The sequence below is a fragment of the Astatotilapia calliptera genome, chromosome 12 (assembly GCF_964374335.1).
Source record: "Astatotilapia calliptera chromosome 12, fAstCal68.1, whole genome shotgun sequence".
NCBI classification, from domain to species: domain Eukaryota; kingdom Metazoa; phylum Chordata; class Actinopteri; order Cichliformes; family Cichlidae; genus Astatotilapia; species Astatotilapia calliptera.
This window is the reverse complement of record NC_137433.1, coordinates 28,306,700-28,327,830: the sequence shown is the minus strand read 5'-3', so window position 1 is coordinate 28,327,830 and position 21,131 is coordinate 28,306,700. Positions and strand designations below refer to the sequence as shown.

General features: G+C 38.8%; 1 protein-coding gene across 16 annotated transcripts in view; it reads right to left on the bottom strand.

Annotated features, from left to right (window-relative positions):
• gpat2 (glycerol-3-phosphate acyltransferase 2, mitochondrial) overlaps positions 1-21,131 on the bottom strand; it is a 180,560-nt gene that overhangs the window by 92,302 nt on the left and 67,127 nt on the right. Inside the window, exon 1 of one of the 16 annotated variants that reach the window (XM_026187657.2) lies at positions 11,811-11,949. The exons of the other annotated variants lie outside the window; for them this stretch is intronic. The gene's annotated coding sequence lies outside the window, so the exon portion shown is untranslated. Of the gene's footprint in view, positions 1-11,810; positions 11,950-21,131 lie in introns of those variants that run through there. 16 annotated transcript variants of the gene reach the window in all.

Below are 21,131 nucleotides of genomic sequence, written 5' to 3'. Positions count from 1 at the left end.
ATTGGATAACATTTATTGAATCCCAGAATCTAGGACTTGATCTATTGCTGATGTTTAGACCAGTGTTTGTAGTATGCAACATTCATTTTTTTTTTTTAATCCTTCTCTAATCAACACATTTCATCTTTGTTTACATGACTGGAAAAGGTTTTTTCTAATGACTAATCCACTTCATAGCAAGTTATTCTATTAGATAATAAAAAGTACTGTCGAAGATGGATGGTAGATGATGGATTCAAACCTAAAACACTTCCTGCCTTGTAGCAACAGTCTTAACCACTGTTCCACTGTGCCCCCAAATTTATGTTACCACATAAAAGTTAAGAAAATGTCTACAAGCTGCAGCTGATAACAAATACCTACTAGCTATGAAACGTTGACAGGAAAATAGTTTGGATACCATTTCCTGCATTGTGGTAAATCCCGTTGGTAGAGAGAGCATACTTCACATACTTGCCAGGGCATTGCCAGATCTGATTGACTGGGTCCTAGCCTTGATGAGGGGCACTTTAGCAAAGGTCCTGCCCCTCATCAAGGCTAGGTGCAGCTGAGAAGGGCTGAGAACATGAGGTGTTAAGGGTTAAACCACTCGAGAACGTGCCTCTAACTATAAAAAGTCATTTTTGCCTGCACTGGAACAAGTTTTGTTTAAAGTCTGGCCTCTGTCTTCTATGTGTGACCCTGCCCAAATGTCAGTTTAACATGGCAACAGCGTTTGATTAAGCAGGAATATACTGAATGTTCTAATTCATTCAGGACCTGCCTGCTATCTTCAATCAGAGAGTAACAGCAATGATTTCACAAAGTTTATTTAACAAACAAATCAACTGTTGGCAAGCCATTAATTTTTTTAATGACCTACACCATAGCACTGCAGCCTGATATAAAATTCGATTGTACAATATAGAAAATAAGCTTGCCTGATGTTGTATTCTCTAGCTCTGTGTTCCCTCAAAGGTCAACACTGTCTATATGGGTTTGCTATTTGTCAGTGATGCAGATTTATGTGTCAGAGTTTACCAAGTTGGACTCGATACAAGCAGGAGCCCCATGAGCTGAGTGCTGCTCAAAAATGTTTAAGGCATGGGAGTAATAGAGAAGCCTGCACACATCCACCACTTCAGAAACTGCATAAGAGAGTTTGTATGAGAGAGAGAGAGAGAGCGGGAAGCACAATTTTCATTGCTTCCACACTCACAGCAAAATTTAGGTAATGCTTAATCATAAAACCTCACTGTTTTATAATGATCCTTGACTTTAAACGGGTTAAACATCTCAAATCTGCAACGCTAAATTGTCATTCGTGTGGGTATTATGTTCTTAAAACTGGCAATAAAGGAAGATAAAACGTTTTATTGTTTTTTAGTTGTAGCGAGGGAACGCAAAGGTTAATTGTTGAGAGACTTTGTCTAATTAAAAGCAAATTTCTTTGTGAAGAAATCTGAGAAATTGCCTTGTGGGCTTTACAATTGTACGAGCTATAGCTTGTATCAGGAGCAACAATCAGCTGTTTTTCTGCTCTGCTGGTGTATTGAATTAGCTCGTTTACAGCATATGGCTTTGCCTACATTTTACCCATGGGTTGCCACTTTGTGCAGTGAAATGCAATCTCATCTGAAAACCTTTTGTTTAATGCCTTTTATATTTAATTCAGCATAGAGGCTTGTATTTAAGTGCCTAGAAACTTTTAATAATGCAGTGGTATAAGGAAATCATAGACATATTAGTAACAGGCTGTACATGCAGGACTCAAATACATTTTCCATAAATGGATCCCTTAAAGCGTTTTTGTAGATATACAGAAGTAATCCTGTCATCTAATATTTTAGCTTTTCAAAGGCCAAGATTTGTATATTACTCACAATAATGTTTGCTTAAATTAATTCCATTTTTGGTGATATTCAGTTAAAATTTTCTTTGGGATGATTAACTGACACTTTCATATTTCTTAAGACTTCTCAGTATATACAGATTTTTATTAATGACCAGTCTTAAATTAGGGAACTATTTGCTGTTTTGACTTATGTTTACTTACATAAACACTCACTCTGGACAGACTGAAATGCTAAAGTGCTCGCCTGAAACACCTGAAATGCCACAGCCAAACTTATGTGAACAACTGCATGTAATTGTAGGTCAGCTGTAAAAGTACAATAAACTACAATACGTCATTCCCAAGAAACTCCAGTTCACATATCAACACACTAATTCCAATCCACTGAATACGTTTAAATTAAACAACTCTACAGTAATTATCTTTACAAAGTTACGCTTCCAGCAAATCAAAACACATTCATTTCAAAAAGCTGCAGCACCAGCTAAAGCTAATTCTTTATATCACCATTAATTAAATATCTGTATGACATTTTCCACGGTTTGCTTGCCTCTGACCATATATACTAGTGTTTGCACACACACCCCAGTCTTTTCTTTTTTTTTTTTGTTCCTATAAACTCCAAACTCTTTAGTTACTTGAGCTACAGTAATTAACTCAGAGGAAACAATATTCATGATCTGACATTATTTTAGAACAAGAATCACTTTTATTTTATTTTGGAAAGAATTAATTGTGTGTTGTAAATGTTGTCACTGCAATGGAAACACTTTGGAAAGATGCACCATTTCTGGCTTCCTTCATAGACACTATTAAGTTTCTTCAGTCGGACTTTCTACTGCTTTTTGCCATAGCAATGCAAGCTCGGACATCTCCTCTGAGGAAAACTGACATTGTGTTGACTCTACGGCTGGGTATCGATTTTGATTTCTATAATCGATTCGATTCCGATTCGCAAGGTCCCGATTGGATTTGATTCTGAATGAGACAATCTGAAATATTATAATTCAGATCATTTATCGGTACATATCCATATTTTTATAAAGCCAAAGCTGACACTTGTGAGACTTCATCAGAGGTGTAAGCATCACAGCAGCTGCCTTTGTGTCAAAGTAACTGAGGATAAAACACAGAAAAACATGGAGATTTTCCTGGCCTGGCTTTTCATAGCAGATAACCGCCTTAAAAATATTCTGCAGTAGATTAAAAAAAACTGAAGAAAATCATGAATCAGCATATGAACATTATCTGATGCTGCTAAAAGTGAAACAGAACAAAGTTACTGAAGTTTTATTAGAGACACAGCTAAGCTTTTTTCAATTTAAAAAGTTTAAATTAGGTTTTCTCAGCGGAGGTTGTTTAAAAACAAAAACAAAAAACAAAATAGTGACCGACAGCACTGTACACAATGGTAGACTGGTGCATAATAAGACAGAAAGAGAGGGCTGTGCAGGAAGTGTGATTTTATCTTGGTGGAAGCAAAACAGCCAAAGCAAGCGGGAATTCGTGACAATGTTTTTCAAACATGAAGCGTAGTTTTGATCTTCTTTTGCTGTTGGTTCAGTATATTTTGGACAGAGAGTGACAAATCCTGCAGGTTCAGAATCTGTGAGATGTCGGCTTCCAGCACCAGACAACGTGTCCGTGTACGTGCAGTGAAATCCGTCTACCTGCTTATTAATCGTGTTTTAAGTGTTCTAACTCAAAGTGTTTTAACTCTTTGAAATAGTTTTGTGACCTTTAATCTGAGATTCTGGCGTTTCTGGCAAAATCAATTTATATTTGAAAATAAATTTAGGATTTAATGAATCAATATTGATTGCATTATTCAAGCTAAAATCGTTATGAATCAGGAAATCGATTTTTTAAACCCACCCCTAGTTGACACACAACTGAAGGGCCCAGACAAATTACAATAATAAAGGGCATACTAAGCACTGTTGCACTAGGTCTTGAAATTGTAACCCTTTAAACTGAAAAAGCCTAAAAGGGCTCACCGACAGTGTATCCACTGGGGAGGACAATGACCCATTTTACAAGTTTAAAGTACACTATAATTTAAATGGGTTCCTTTTTTTTGCCCAGCTCCACTTTCCCAAGTTTTAAGGATTTTGGCCTGGTAATTTCAGCATAATGCGATCACACGGTAAACAACCAAAAAACAGCACAGATAAAGCAACTCCACCTCATCTTCCCCCTCAGGAGATAAAATAAAATAACAGAGTAGGAGTAAAGGTATCAATACTGGTACTGACTGGTACTGGTACTGACAAAATTCTAACAAAACCCATCTATATCAGAATCTTGTTCTCTTGAAAATGCTAAAATGGCCTTTGTACTGAAAGGCATACATCACTCTTTTATAAGAAGCCTCCAGGGATTATGCACCAGCTTGGCTTTAAAGTCAAAGACAGTAAGAGGACACAAAGGAAGGAAACAACAGCTGATGAAAGACCGAGGGATAAAGGATTGCAAAGGTCCTTTGACAGACTCACCTTGGATCTAATAGACATGACATCGTCGTAATGTCCTAGGACAATGGCTTTTTTATAACTAAGGACAACCTTAAATTCACCAACTTAATCATGTCGAGTTCTTTTTCACACAGTTCAAACTTTCTAAAGGGCTCTCACAGAAAGAATTTCTCTGCTTTCTTTAGCTTCTTTTAAATACCATCATTACGCTGTGGAGACTGATCCATTATTCATTTAATAAAGTCCTACCTGTTAAATGAATAATGGATCAGTAAATAATGGATTAGTAAAAAAAAAAAGAAGAAAAAAAAAGACTTCAACATTTCTCTAACTGTGAAAAAAAGAAAGTTCCAGCCTGCACATTTCTGGACATCTTAGTAATTAGCGTATGATCATATGTTAAGTGTATCCTCACATGAGTTATTTTGTATTTCTAAGGATCAATTTTTCATTTTCCAATTTTATGCGCGCGCGCACGCGCACACACTCACACACACACACACACACACACACAGAATGCGTTTTTGAAACAACTTGAAACATTCAAGTTTGAAAAATATGCAAAAAACTCAAAAATCAGAAAGATGGTAAATATGTACAAATACAAAACTGTATCAATAATGACTTGAGACCATTTCTTTGATAAAAGAATCTAATTTAAACTAACAAATACTTTGTCTGCTAACTTTGGATTAACAGAGTGGGTGTGAGAGGAGCCACAGGCTGCATGGACAAACACAGCCCCCCCACCAAGTAACATCCTGCTAAGAGACGATGCCTTTCAAGCAGCAGCCTTACACGCTGCAGGAGACAGAACTCATGGGCTCAGCCTGAAAAATTGTTATCAATGTCAAGTGTATTAGTGTAGCTTTCATGAGCCACCTAAGTGTTAATGGAAAGTGATACTTGCTCTTGTTAACAGACACATCATCTTTTGTTTAGGCACATGGGGATGAGCACTTAATCCAACACCCCAGTGATAATCATAAAGCATTTTTCTTAACACTTCTGAGTTAGAAAGCTCTGAAACTCTAAAGACAAATTATTTCTTACCTCTACCATTATTTGCTTTATGACATACTCTAAAGTAGTCTCAAAAGTTTCTGACAAATGCTGTTTCTTTGTGTATTTCTTAGTTTGTATGTTTGTTTTTATCAGGTTCATTTGAAATTAGAAGTTATCCTACAGTTAGGGAAATATTTGATCCACTGCTAAATTTGTAAGTTTGCTCACTTACAAAGAAATGGACACTCTTTATGGTAATTTCATTTTAATGGAGAAAGACATAACATCAACCAAAAATCCAGAAAAAAAAGACATTACATAAAAGTTACAAAGTGATTTTCATGTCACTGAGTGAAATAAAGGGGACCTTGTGGGCAGAGCAAGATTTCAATCCATTATGGCATGTGCTACCAATGGTGTTCTTGGTGACTGTGGTCCCAACTACCTTTGGATCATTAGCAAGTGCTTCCCATGTAGTTTTGGGCTGACCCACCACTTTTCCCCATGATCATCCTCACTCTATGTGGCAAAATCTTGCATGGAGCTCACAATTTAGGGTGACTGAAGACCATTTTATATTTCTTCCATTTCCAAGTAATTTCACTACTTGTCATCTTCTCACCAAGCTTCTTACTGATGGTCTTGTAGCCCATTCAAGCCTTGTGCAAGTGTACAATGTTGTCTCTGAAGTGAGCTTTGACAGTTCTATTCTCTTGCCTATGGCGAAGGTGAGGAATAGAAGAAATTGATTCTGTGGACTGAATCAATTTCTTCAGATACTCCTCAAATCACTGAGATCAGGAGTATCTGTAACAGACTGACTGACTGAAATCTGCATGCCCATGTGGGAGACAGATTACAATCTCTGCTATGCACAATTCCGGCTAGCTTGTAGGGAATCAAATGATTATTTCAGTGACATACAAATCAATTTGTAACTTTTATGCAATTTGTTTTTTCAGGATTTTCTTTTTTTGATATTCTGTCTCATAAAATTAGTTTCATAAAATTAGAAACTGTTCATCCCTTTGTAAGAAAACAAACTTAGAATTCAGCAGAGGATCAAATAATTGGTTCTCCGCACCATATAAAAGTCATGTGAAAATCAGTTTTTTCCAGTACACTCTTACTACTTCCGGGAATTAAGAGGATAAATAACAGCCAGGTGCTGATATTAAAATGTGCTTGATTAACTGATCATCAACATGTTTGGCAAGTTACAAGTTACATCTGAATAAATCACAAGATTTGTGGAACAATGTCCTTTGGGCACACTGCACAAAACAGAAATGTCTGGCCATAATGCATAGTGATACGTTTGGTGAAAACCACACAGCATATCAGCACAAGCACCCCATTTCTAATGTCAAGCACAGTGATAGAGGGGGTGATGATTTGGGCTCGTTTTGCAGCCACAGCATATTGGCATCTTGAAGTCATTGAGTCAACCATAAACTCCTCTGTACACTAAGGTTGGCCGATATGTAAAATTTTCTAGCTGACAGTCGTCAGTCCACTAAATGACGATAGGCGATATATTCGCGCAGGTGACTTTTTGATGGGAGGAGCAATGAATCATGCACGGACTGATTGGCACATTGAGAATTTATACGTTTTGTTTGGAGGAAATATTTCAGTATTAATATAACTACTTTTTGGATTATTCATTTATTTATTTGAGATGCACCAAATCGCACAAAAGACTTAACATTACGTCAGAGATTTTATTCTATGTTTGCTGGACTAGACATTTTGATTTTTAACTTACTTTTTGTTTAATTTTTTTATTTGCTGTTTGGTTGGGTGTGTAAGACAAATAAATTGTCACAATGACCTAGAGGGTACTCTAAAAGTAAAATGTTCTTTTCTCATTTCAAGTAAAATAAGTTTGCATTCTGAACTTTAAAAAAAAGCTTTTGAAAAAGCTGACTTTAGAAAAAAAATGGTGACTGTAGCCAGTGGCACCCCTTGGCCTCCCAGTAGATTCACCTATGGTATCAATTTGAAAATCCTACGTCACTTCGTTCTCAAGTTATTCAATTCACAAGATTTTCTGAAAACTTGACCTATGACCTTGAGGTCGCTTAGTTCTCGATTTATCCCATTCCCAAACTTGGGTGTTCATGTTGCCTGCCAACCTGGCGGGTTTTTGACAAAACCCCATTAGGCTTTTACGTGTGAGGGGTAAAAGGTGTAGTGTAAGTTTCCCTTTATCTTGTATTTCTCTAACCATCTAGGCATTAACTCCCCCTTTTTCCTCATAAAGTGAGGAAAGGGATGACTGGACAGATGACCTTACATCTAACCCTAGAGATGAGTTCTGCATCTCATCTCCTGGCAGAGTTTTTTGTTTTCATACGCGCTCTGAATAAATGATTTGATTTGCTGAGTAGCATCCCATCACAGACAAAAGAAAACACTATACAGATTAAAGCCCCATGGTAAATTCAAGGAAGGTTAAAAAGGTCAGTCAAAGTCTAGTAATAGGTCTGGGCGCATAAAAAAAAAAAAAAAAAAAAAACAGCATCTGGGTCTGGATCTGGACTATTGCTGATCTCAGGAAAAAAGGTGTGCTAAATCATGCCCAAAACAAAACAGAACCATCAGATCCTCTCAATTAGTGGACAAATGTTCAGTAATTTCCTTCAATTTGTCACCCATTTTTACATTCTTAGAGGTGCAGTGTGCAGAATTTATCCTCACTGTTTCTATGAGAAGCTATATGTACAGCCATTTATCAGGAAACCCCCCAAGATTCATTAGGAAAAGCCTGGAAACCAAGAATTGTAAATGAGAATAAACAAAATAAAAAATTATAGATAGAAAATGATGAAGGATGAAGACTGAAGTCCTGTTTGTGAGTTTCACCAGTAAGATCAAATAACTGTGCTAACAATACACACCCATTCGCTTGTTAAAATGTTTCACGACTACAGAACCTGCTTGACTCTGCAGATAATTGATTTATTTAGGTACCATTATGTGTTGAATATGCGTTTTATTCCCATACCAAAGATTTCTCTTCTTCACTGAGGTGAGGAGTACATGATTAGACTGAGATGGTGGGCTGCCTCTGCATCATCATCATCATCCAGTAAATTGCTCTGAACCAATGCCATTTTGATGCAGTTTATATAAAAGCTAAAATGGTTACTACAATATTCTACCCAAGCATATAAAAAGAGCTCCGGCTTATTACCCGGTCCTAGTTATGAGTCACATTTCCCCTAAAGTACAGATGCAATTCCAGCTCATTAGGGTAATGTTCAGACTCTAATGCTGCTAATTCTTCAGCACTTGCTTTCATCCACTGTTCAATATTCAGCCATGCTGGCAAACTCACACAAACCTAACATCCAGCCCCACAGCTTTAGCACCTTTCTGTCTCCTAATGCTCCTATAGATCCGATTACCAATGGAGTAGTTGGTAGTGTGTACCTCACATGTATTCAATTCATTCGGTGCTCTAATAGAGACTGACCGGGCTCACAATTTATATAAAATGATGACATACAAAGTTATCACAGGGAACCAAGTTAGTGTGCCTCCCAAGCTATACTGACTTACTTTTTACAGATCATGTACAACAGTGGTGTCAAACTCAAATACAGTTCCAGAAATTGTTTTAATATCATGCTGTGACATATTTGAAAATTATCAACTATTTAGATGGTCTTTTATAAGCATCTGCACAAGCAATCTACTGCCTGAAGACAGCGGTAATGTGCTCTACTACGCATAAATTAAATTTATGGGAAGTGGTTGTTTAAAAGGCAACATTAGATTTTGTTGCTTCTTGTTTGGCAGCAATGAAGCTGGATACATGGCTGTAAATTTAGGCGACTCAAAAGTTCAGCAAAATATATTATGCTCTACAGTGGTTTAATTTATGAGTCACAGCTGCTATTAAAGGCATAGCACATTTGTAGGAATCCAGAAGCATGAATACCTAACATGAACAGAGAGATGAAAAATGACACTGATATAAACATTAAACACATCTAAGAGGCTCCAAATTTCCTTACTCTTAATTTAGCAAAAGTTATCTCTATGCAGGAGAATCCCAGGCAATACATCCATATTACTTAGATCCTGGTGTTGTCTTGCATGTGGTAAAAAATAATTGAAATTAATTTAGTGAATTAGCCTCTTCATCAAAAATGAAAGCATATTTTATACAATCAAATTAGATGCAGTCCTGTAAAATTAAGAACACCCCATGATTCAGTGGCTTGTCTATTCACCTTTAGTAACTCTATCAGGAATTTTGGCCCACTCTTCTTTACAATGTTGCTTCAGCTCAGTGGAGTTTGCTGGCACTTGTGTTTTTTCCCACAGCTATTTTGTTGTAGCTTTGCTGGTGACTTTGGGATCACTGTCCTGTTGCATGACCCAGTTTGGATCAAGCTTGACAACCTTGTGCTTGAAAGTTTGTACGAGGTGATTGTGCCATTATGCTGTTTGATTTTTACTAAATGTGATGCTGTGCATTATGGCCAAACAACTCCACTTTGATTTCACCTATCCAGAAAACCTTGTTTCACAAGTCTTGTGGTTTATTCAGATGCAACTTTGCAAACCAAAACTGTGCTGCCATGTTATTTTTTAGAGGGAAGAGGTAACCTTTCCAACACTTCCAACTGAGGCCTGTAGAGTTTAAGATGTACCTCTTAGATTTTTTTTGCAGTTTCTCTGAGTATCTCAGCAGTATCTGACCTTGGGGTGAACTTGCTGAGATGTCTACTCTACTTTCTACTGCAGTGTGTTAACACACACCTGAATACTCCAGATCAACAACTTCCCACAACTCCAGCTTTAGACAGGGTTCATGCGCCTTTTTCAGGGTCAAATTCAAGCTTTTCCAGCACATGCTTTAATGCTTTAAGAATGCACAAGCATCTACTTCAAATCTATTTAATTTATCATCTGTGATATTATGTACAAGTCCAATGTATTTTGTTCATCTCCCTTAAATAAACAGGCAGCCTTAAAGCATGAAATATTCATATACAAATACACATATAAATGTGTGTACTTTCTCAGTGGCTGATGGTGCCCCACAGGCTTCAGTGTGAGCTTGAAGACATTTATAATGTTTAAGTAGTTTAATGTGCAGGTGCTGACGATAAACACATTTTGAATGAAAGCCGGGGAACTTTGGTAGCACAGAAACAAGTGGCTATTCTTTGTGACCATATGGATCACTCATATTACCATTATTTCAAATACTCAAAGAAGCTGGGATCCAGGGTATAATTGGCCGTTTTTGACTACTTTTGATTTGGCCTCTATATTTCACCTTTAAAAACTGTTTATCTTGCCAATCTGTTATTTTCTCATTTTGACAAACTGTATCAGCACAATTTATCTAAATTCAGACAAAATTTTACAAGTAGAAAGTAGAAACCACGAGCACGTTTAACGAATCATTTTCATAACTTGAAATGCAAATAGAAATTGTACATTTTTAAAAATATGCACAAGTTTTGCAAACAACAAAGTTACATGGTACTATTTACCTAAAAATGCAGCCAAGGCTCAGACGTTTTTTATATAACCATTTCAAACTATTTACGGAATAATCAGGTGTTCTGCATCAAATAAGAAAGCACAAAAAATATTTATGCAACTCCAAAAAATAGTTTGTGTCCACTATAACACAGATGAGAACAGCACAGGGATAAACCTGCAGGTCTGACAGCAGGTGTGTCACTCAGTGTTTACACTGCAATCTGCCTTTGGTGGCTTTTTTGCAGCAACTGTGACGATCACTAGTAGAACTGACACACAAAACAAAACAACGACTACACTACACACTAACTACACAAGACAACACACTGTATCAAAACTGTCTCTCTCTCTCTCTCTCTCTCTTTCGCTCACTCCTAAAACTTCCCCCTCTTCCCAAACAACCAAATGCCACATGTTGCCATATCATTTTTTTGATTGGTCGACGTGGTACATTTTTCCACCAATAGGGAAGGAGTGTTTTTTCTTTTTTCACCAATAACTGTTGTTTTTCACTCACAAGCAAAGCGTGTTTGCTAGCGCTCTCCTTAGAAAACGCCGTTTTTACCGTTTCTTCCCGGAGGAAACGCCACTGTTTTATTAAAAACAAAAAACACCGGTTTTACGTGGCGTATCAACACAATTTAAACACTGGTATATAGTTTGAAGTCCGCACGTTTGACCCAAGTTGAAATGGAGACTCTGGGTCGGTCGACCCCAGAGGGTTAACCAGAAAGCCTTAAGTTAGCAAGTTATGTATCAGGCTAATGTTTAAAGCTTTCACTTGAGTAAATTAACTCATTTCACTGCTAAGTAATGTTAGCTAAGTTCACAGCATATTCCATAATAGCGCTGCCATACTGCATCACACGCAGTGCATTTCAATCATTTCTCCAGCGAGTTTGATAGCTAGCAAAATAATAATCATAATTTTTTTAAAATAGCATGTGTAACGTACACGTACTGGAAAATTATTTACTAGGACTCACCTATCATGTGACTGGAGAGCGCAAACTCCGCCATTGTTGTTTTCCATCAAACACTCATTAAAACAGCAACCTATAAGTATGTTAGCGCACCCATCCCCGACTGTCCGAGGGAGGGGCGGGGTTACACGTTGAAACAGACAGAGGGGCAAGGCAGCCCAGGCGGAGAAAATTTGCCTCTACATTTTGCGACTCATTTTATTTCTCTATCTGATAAGAAAACTATTCAATCAGATAGTTATTTGTGGTGAATGAAATACAGTTACACTTTCAAGCACCACATCTGAGATTCAAGCACTTTTCAAACCTTGAAAAGACAACATTAAAATTCAAGTATTTTCAAGGATTTCAAGCACCCGTATGAACCCTGTTTATAAAAAGGTGCTAACGCTTAACGTGACCAATTAATCAAGTGCCTTTGATTAGCAGCATCTGGCTACTAGGGGTGCAGCTATTGATCATTTTATTAATCTATCGATTGAACAATTAATTATTATTAATAATAATTCAGTGTCCAACCTAACCTCAGGCCAGTGCCTTACTGGCCCATGTACATTTTTATTGGCTTGTGAAAACCGCTTTTATTAATAAATATTAATGCAATTTAGTTTAATTTAGCCTTCAGCAAGCTGTATGATTTAACCAGTCTGGTGTCAGACTAAGTTAACAGTTCATCTTCATCTTTTAATACAACTTCTGGAGGCTTACTGCAGATGTTTCTGTGTACAAAACAAACAGCAGTGGATGGAGCAACTACAAAGTTTGCTTTTCTTCATGTTGGAGTTTGTTGAAAGACTTTTTTCTAGTAAAGGTTTCAATGGTGATTACAGGAACAGCGCAGCTGTTTTGAAAGCTAGAAGCACATTTTTTCACTCTGAGCTAAGCCTCTCGGCTCTGCCTCTTTGCTCTTGTGTAAAACAACTCTGCCTCCACATTAAAATGTGCCAGCGTTATCATCACTGCTATCAGTGTTTTTGTTTGAAACTAGTGGCTGCGCGGGCTTAATGTTGTCAGGCTTTTTATTCACATGGTGCTCCTAAATACGTTTGTATCGCAGGTCTGTTTTTAGTCAGAAATGTAGGTTTTTTCACATGACTCTACAGTAATCTGAGCAACTATTCTCAAAAAAAGAGAAGAAAAAAAAAGGCCATAAAAAACTAATTCACAATTATTTTTAGTGTTTAAAATTAAATCAAAGGATACAGATAATATAAGATAAAAAAAAACAATAATACACTACTGCAGGAGACTAAATCTAGAGTTAAAAGGCAAATTCATTCAAGAGATAACGATGGAACCTAAATGGTTTGTAATCATGAATTTAAATTGACTGAGAGCAACCAAAGAATTCATTTTCTGGATGCATTGCAGAGAGTTTCAGGTGGTTAGAGCGAAGAAATTAGAAGCTGGACTTGCAATGATAGCCAAGCAGGACTAGGGCTGATATGGACCAGAGTGCCATCCTAGCATAGAAGTGGTGGAAAATGGCAGCCTTCCAATTAGAGTCTTAGCGATAAACAGAGACATATGCCTATCATGTATTTTAGACAGAGAAGATCAGCAAACGTGTTTTAACTGCTGATATGTATAGAAAACCAAAAGTTGAGTAGAGACTATTAATATAAATGATTAACTTTTTATACCTTAAAATCTTTCCCCACAATGAATCCATGATACACTGACATCAAAGAGTCCAGATCTGGTCCTTATCCTGTCCTTTCCTAAAACATCAACTTTAACTACAGCATACAGTGTGTGTGTGTGTGTGTGTGTATATATATATATATATATATATATTCATCCATTCGCTTCCGCTTATCCTTTTCAGGGTCGCGGGGGGCGCTGGAGCCTATCCCAGCTGTCATAGGGCGAGAGGCGGGGTACACCCTGGACAGGTCGCAGGACCAACACACAGGGACAGACAACCATTCGCACTCACATTCAAACCTAGAGACAATTTGGATTATCCAATTAACCTATCCCCACAAGCTGCATGTCTTTGGACGGTGGGAGGAAGCTGGAGTACCCGGAGGGAACCCACACGAACACGGGGAGAACATGCAAACTCCACACAGAAAGACCCCGGCCTGATGGTGGAATTGAACTCAGGACCTTTTTGCTGTGCGGCAACAGTGCTAACCACCGTGGCACCGTGCTGCCCATGTGTATATGTGTATACATACATATATATATATATATATATATATGTATATATATACATATATATATATATATATCCACACAAGATCCATAGAGGCTGGGGTCTATCACACCAGGCAAGACCCCAGGTGCAGGCTGTGTAAAGATGCCCCAGAGACAATCCAGCACATAACAGCAGGGTGCAAGATGCTAGCAGGCAAGGCATACATGGAACGCCATAACCAAGTGGCCGGCATAGTGTACAGGAACATCTGTGCCGAGTATAACCTAGAAGTCCCGAGGTCAAAATGGGAGATGCCCCCAAGGGTGGTGGAGAATGATCGAGCTAAGATCCTGTGGGACTTCCAGATACAGACGGACAAAATGGTGGTGGCTAACCAACCGGACATAGTGGTGGTAGACAAACAGAAGAAGACGGCCGTAGTGATCGATGTAGCGGTTCCGAATGACAGCAATATCAGGAAGAAGGAACACGAGAAGCTGGAGAAATACCAAGGGCTCAGAGAAGAGCTCGAGAGGATGTGGAGGGTGAAGGTGGTCCCCGTGGTAATCGGAGCACTAGGTGCGGTGACTCCCAAGCTAGGCGAGTGGCTCCAGCAGATCCCGGGAATAACATCGGAGATCTCTGTCCAGAAGAGCGCAGTCCTGGGAACAGCTAAGATACTGCGCAGGACCCTCAAGCTCCCAGGTCTCTGGTAGAGGACCCGAGCTTGAAGGATAAACCGCCCGCAGGGGCGTGCTGGGAACACACACATACAGTGGGGCAAAAAAGTATTTAGTCAGCCACCGATTGTGCAAGTTCCTCCACTTAAAATGATGACAGAGGTCAGTAATTTGCACCAGAGGTACACTTCAACTGTGAGAGACAGAATGTGAAAAAAAAATCCATGAATTCACATGGTAGGATTTGTAAAGAATTTATTCGTAAATCAGGGTGGAAAATAAGTATTTGGTCACCTCAAACAAGGAAAATCTCTGGCTCTCACAGACCTGTAACGTCTTCTGTAAGAAGCTTTTCTGTCCCCCACTCGTTACCTGTATGAATGGCACATGTTTGAACTCATCATCTGTATAAAAGACACCTGTCCACAGCCTCAAACAGTCAGACTCCAAACTCCGCCATGGCCAAGACCAAAGAGCTTTCGAAGGACACCAGGAAAAGTATTGTAGACATGCACCAGACTGGGAAGAGTGAATCTACAATAGGCAAGCAGCTTGGTGTGAAAAAATCAACTGTGGGAGCAATCATCAGAAAATGGAAGACATACAAGACCACTGATAATCTCCCTCGATCTGGGGCTCCACGCAAGATCTCATCCCGTGGGGTCAAAATGATCATGAGAACGGTGAGCAAAGATCCCAGAACCACACGGGGGGACCTGGTGAATGACCTGCAGAGAGCTGGGACCAAAGTAACAAAGGTCACCATCAGTAACACACTACAACGACAGGAATCAAATCCCGCAGTGCCAGACGTGTTCCGCTGCTGAAGCCAGTGCATGTCCAGGCCCGTCTGAAGTTTGCCAGAGAGCACATGGATGATACAGCAGAGGATTGGGAGAATGTCATGTGGTCAGATGAAACCAAAGTAGAACTTTTTGGTATAAACTCAACTCGTCGTGTTTGGAGGAAGAAGAATACTGAGTTGCATCCCAAGAACACCATACCTACTGTGAAGCATGGGGGTGGAAACATCATGCTATGGGGCTGTTTTTCTGCCAAGGGGACAGGACGACTGATCCGTGTTAAGGACAGAATGAATGGGGCCATGTATCGTGAGATTTTGAGCCAAAACCTCCTTCCATCAGTGAGAACTTTGAAGATGAAACGAGGCTGGGTCTTCCAACATGACAATGATCCAAAACACACCGCCCGGGCAACAAAGGAGTGGCTCCGTAAGAAGCATTTGAAAGTCCTGGAGTGGCCTAGCCAGTCTCCAGACCTCAACCCCATAGAAAATCTGTGGCGGGAGTTGAAAGTCCGTGTTGCTCGGCGACAGCCCCAAAACATCACTGCTCTCGAGAAGATCTGCATGGAGGAATGGGCCGAAATACCAGCTACTGTGTGTGCAAACCTGGTAAAGACCTATAGTAAACGTTTGACCTCTGTTATTGCCAACAAAGGTTATGTTACAAAGTATTGAGTTGTATTTTTGTTATTGACCAAATACTTATTTTCCACCCTGATTTACGAATAAATTCTTTACAAATCCTACCATGTGGATTCATGGATTTTTTTTTCACATTCTGTCTCTCACAGTTGAAGTGTACCTCTGGTGCAAATTACTGACCTCTGTCATCATTTTAGGTGGGGGAACTTGCACAATCAGTGGCTGACTAAATACTTTTTTGCCCCACTGTATATGTATATACATACATATATATACATACATATATATATACACACACACACACACACACACACACACACACACACACACACATACACAGTGTTGGGAAGGTTACTTCTAAAATGTATTCCACTACAGATTACAGAATACAGAATACATGCCCCAAAATGTATTTTGTAACGTACTCCATTACGTTACTCAATGAGAGTAACGTATTCTGAATACTTTGGATTACTTAATATATTGTCATGCTTTTTACATCTACTTGAATATACGATTGCTGTGTGGTTTATTACTATTACTGAAGGCTACTTGCCATACCACTACCAACTAGATTTTTAAATCTTAATATAAAATGAGTAACAGTAGGTTGACATTAGGTAACGCTGCACTTTTTGCAGCGATCCTGTATAGAAAACTATTCCTTGCGTATATAAAACAGGTCCACGGCTCCGAACCATAGTAAAGGGACCTCTGGCTAATACGTTGGGTGCCCCTTATGGTTCGAAAAATACAGTACCAAAAATAGAGAGGGCATAGCCTAACATATGAAACAGAAAAAGGCCGCAGTATAATCCCTTTATTTCAACAAAGTAACGGTATTGTGAATATCAACTTCTTCAACTGTAATGGAATACAGCTGCTCATATTTTGTATTTTAAATACGTAACGCCGGTACATGTATTGCGTTACTCCCCAGCACAGTCTCTCTCTCTCTCTATGTGTACGCGTGTGTGTGTGTGTGTGTGTGTGTGTGTGTGTGTGTGTGTGTGTGTGTGTGTGTGTATATATATATATATATATATATATATATATATATATATATACATACACACATACACATACACACACACACTGAACATTAATATTTAGTGGATAGCTTCTGGACATAGGCTCCATGACAGCAATACTCCATACTTCAGCATCTTGCTCTACAATGCCAAAGAGAATAGGAAGTGAAAGACCATACAATATAAATTCTGCACGAAACTCTAGTCATTCGTACCTTACTCTGACTCAAAGGTCTGACACCAGGGTCAGTTTGAGATTGTTTTCCATGCTGACAACTTATAAAAAGTTATGTAAAGTCAACATAGATTGTGTTGCCAAGTACTTGTGAACTCTTCTGAACTCCTAAGAACACAACAAAATGTGCTGCCTTGAAAGCAATTAAAGGTGTTGTGTGGCTACAGAAAACAAGAAGAACATTTCCTTTGAGATATACAGAAACACAGACGTGCACACATGCACACACAGAGTCCTCTAACAACGCATGCTGTGTGTAGCAGAATGTTGCAATTATGGTGCAACAATGAAATCAAGTCAAACAGAGCAGTCATCTTCCTCGTTTTAAAGCCACATTTTAAAAAGAAAAATGCATAAATAAATAACCTCAGCTGGTTTACATGCTGTTAAAAAGCACGAATAAGCTTTTACTACACAGAAACATAAAAGAAGCGGATGTGTCACTTCACAAGTATCACACAACGCAGTACTATCAAATATAACAGTAGTGTAGTCAACCACTCAGGAATGCTGATTTGTATACCAGCTGCACTGTCCTGATTGGTGGATGCTGCATATTAATGCCCATTCTGGTAATCATTCTCCACTGTCTGGGAGCTGGCAGCTCTGGAAGACTTGGCTCCAACAAGATTTCAAGCACGGATGGACTATTTGCTGCAGCAAGAAGGCCCATGGGTTTTATCTGTAAGAAACACTCGCAGGGAATCAGTCCCTATAACCAACCTTTTGAAACCTTTCACGCACATTGACTTGCAAACTGATCCAGACACCAAAACGAACACTGAAAGACGTAAACGTGTAAAGCTGCCACCTTTCCTGATCCCCTTTTGAAAGCTGTGGCAAAGCCTGATATTTATTCATCATTTAACCCTCAAGTGACCAAACTTCTTTAGAAACTTAGTGGCATCAGTTATGGCCCTATTTATACAGGAAAATGTTCCTTTTGCCTTCTTTAACCACAACAACTCCTCTATTAATAATTGTTTTTAGCCATTTTTAAGCAAAAAGGGGTCCTGGCATCACAGTTTCACCAGAGCTTTACACTTGGCTGGTTTAAAAAGGAATGATATCACAGAAACTGCACCTGCCTTTAAAAGCTATTAACAGTTCACCCACACAGAGATCAGTACCAGGATATAGTACTGGTAACCAGGCTACAACCACTGTTCAAATGTCTGTGAAAGCATGCACTTCAGGATGTCTGAATCTTGTTCTAGTTCTGCAATACATGGCACGATGGAAGTGAAAACTTCCAATAAAATTAAAGCCTTTAACTTAAAAAAATTTATTTCCAGGGCAAGTCTGAAAAATCCGATCCGAAGCAGATTGATAGTGGGAAACATTTTTATGATTAAACACATCACAACGGCTTAAACATATATACAGTTCTGTCACCTGAAGGTGAAAAACAACAGGAAACAGTCAACATCTGCAATATTACAGAAGCTATGATTTATTATTGATCTGTCAATCTGACTTCAACAAAGCTGCCTTTGACCTTCGAAGCCTGACATTGTGCAGCACATACGGTGTGACCGCACAAGCCAGATAAGGTTATCAACACTTCTGGAGACCTTCTCCAGCCACATTAAATATGTTGTATTGTAATCTTTACACTTGTCAATCAGGCAGACTGACATAGATAAACGATTCCTTTTTATAACATTGCCGATAACAGCTATCCAAGCATTTAAACAGCTAAGAATATTCATAAACTGCATAAGTTACAAACACAGCACCCATATTATTCAGGTGAACTCATTTCTAAGTGGCCCTTTTTTACAGTTATTGACTTTTTCAGTCAAAAGTGACGCCACAACTTTTTCCTCACAATTTTTGATAAATAAAAGCCTTGTGTCTAAGAGTGTGTAAGAGATTATCCTATATATTGTTGCGTTTTCAGTTTCACCCCAGTTCTTTTTATTCCTCAGGCCTCAAGAGACGACACCGGAACTCAGTAGATATTTCACAAAACCTTTATTCATCTTCAGTCACTCATGCACCTTCTAGAAGGGGAGATATACAGGGCCCGGCAATTCCTCTGTAGATCTCAACTCCTTCGTCTGTTACAACCAGTTTTATAGAAACGACGCCCCATTGTAAAACCCACATGGAGTGTTGTAAACCCAAAACACTGTGTTTGTGTATGTATGTGCGAGCACGTGAGTGCCTGCGTGTGGGCGTACCTGTGAGTGTGCGACGTGAGTGAGTATGTGTGTGTCGTAACAGTTACAGCACTGGGTGTGTATATGTGACTTCCTGCCGGTCATAAAAGTCCATCTCCCCTCACCCAAGCTACACCAAACAAAACATGGTTATCAGGTCACAAGCACTGAGACCTCCACTCAGGTATCCCTTGGGGAATTTCCACTAAGCTGTTGGCTTCTTGTTTGTCTTACTCTTACAGCTAAGCATGTGGAGGGTCTCCTGCAAACCTACTTCTAAGTTGTGACAGTTATGAGCCTTTATTACATTCAGGGACAAGGGTAACAGACTTCTCCTCTCTTTCCTATCTGTTCCATACAGTCCTAGCATCTCCTAACTGTGACTTCCTATTTCCTTTTATGACAGGCAGACCCCCAGTGTCAATAAATTCCTCTCACTCTCTGCACAATTACACACACACTCAGGCCTATAGCTAAACCAACCTGATCTCCAGCTGGACCCTCTCATCTAATCAAACTTAAGCACATTATATTCTAATCATTGTTTTCTTGTACTCACAATATCTATATCTATAGACACACAGAGAGACACACACACACACAGAGAGGGAGAGAGGTAATTTTGTCCAAACTACAGTTCCCGTAATCCGGTGAAGCATTTCATGTAATTTCAACATCCCCATTTCATTTCCAAGAAAACACATTTGCAGCTTTGTCACTTTCTCCTTTCTTCTAGGGCTGGGTGTTCCTTACCATCACCACTGAACTGATATATTTTAACTGTTCCTTTCTTATTTCACAGAGTTTGTGTTTCACCGTTCATTATTATCGGGCAGGACACAGCAGTGGCAAAACAAATGAGTTTAATTTCTGTCAAATGTGTAACATGAACTCCTTATTTCTACCATTTAATTTTCATTTGGAGCTAGAAAGATTAATTTCTAACTTAATAGGAGCTTCAGAGTCTGAAAATGTGATATTAAAAACATCTGTGCTGTGGTCAATAATAAGTCTGACAATCTGTGATTCTGGTCTTCCTTGATTTCAATGGTATCTGAGATGCTGAACACCGAGTTGTTCTTGCTTTGAATGGCTGATGTTGAGCCAAATTGAACTTTTCGGTCAGATGATCCCATGTTGTTTTCTTTGTGTTCTTCCCGTTTATCTTTTCTCACTTGCATGAACTCCATCAAATATGTTGGTAGATATTTCTCATTCATAAAATCATGATTTGGGATTGCACTGTATTGTTTCTTCCTGTCAAAGGGGAGTTTTTCCTTCCTATTGCTCATGGCGTGGTTGTTGGGGTTTCTTTTGAATATTGTAGTCTTTACATCACAAAGTGTCTTTAGGTGACTGTTGTTGTGAACTGGCACTATATAAATAAACCATGTTGAATTTAATTGTTTTGTTTTCACATATTGCTGTTCCCCCCCGCCCGCCTGTCCCGTTTGGTTCTTCTGCCATCAGTATTATTGTCTGAAGGCAAAGAGAGAAGCCCAACGGAATTACTTTACCAAGTGGACCATCCCTGCCTTGCCGTATTGGTCCATTTGATTGACCTTTGTTGTTATTATTTATTTATTTTATTTTATTTTCAGTTGTTACAGACGGGACAGACAT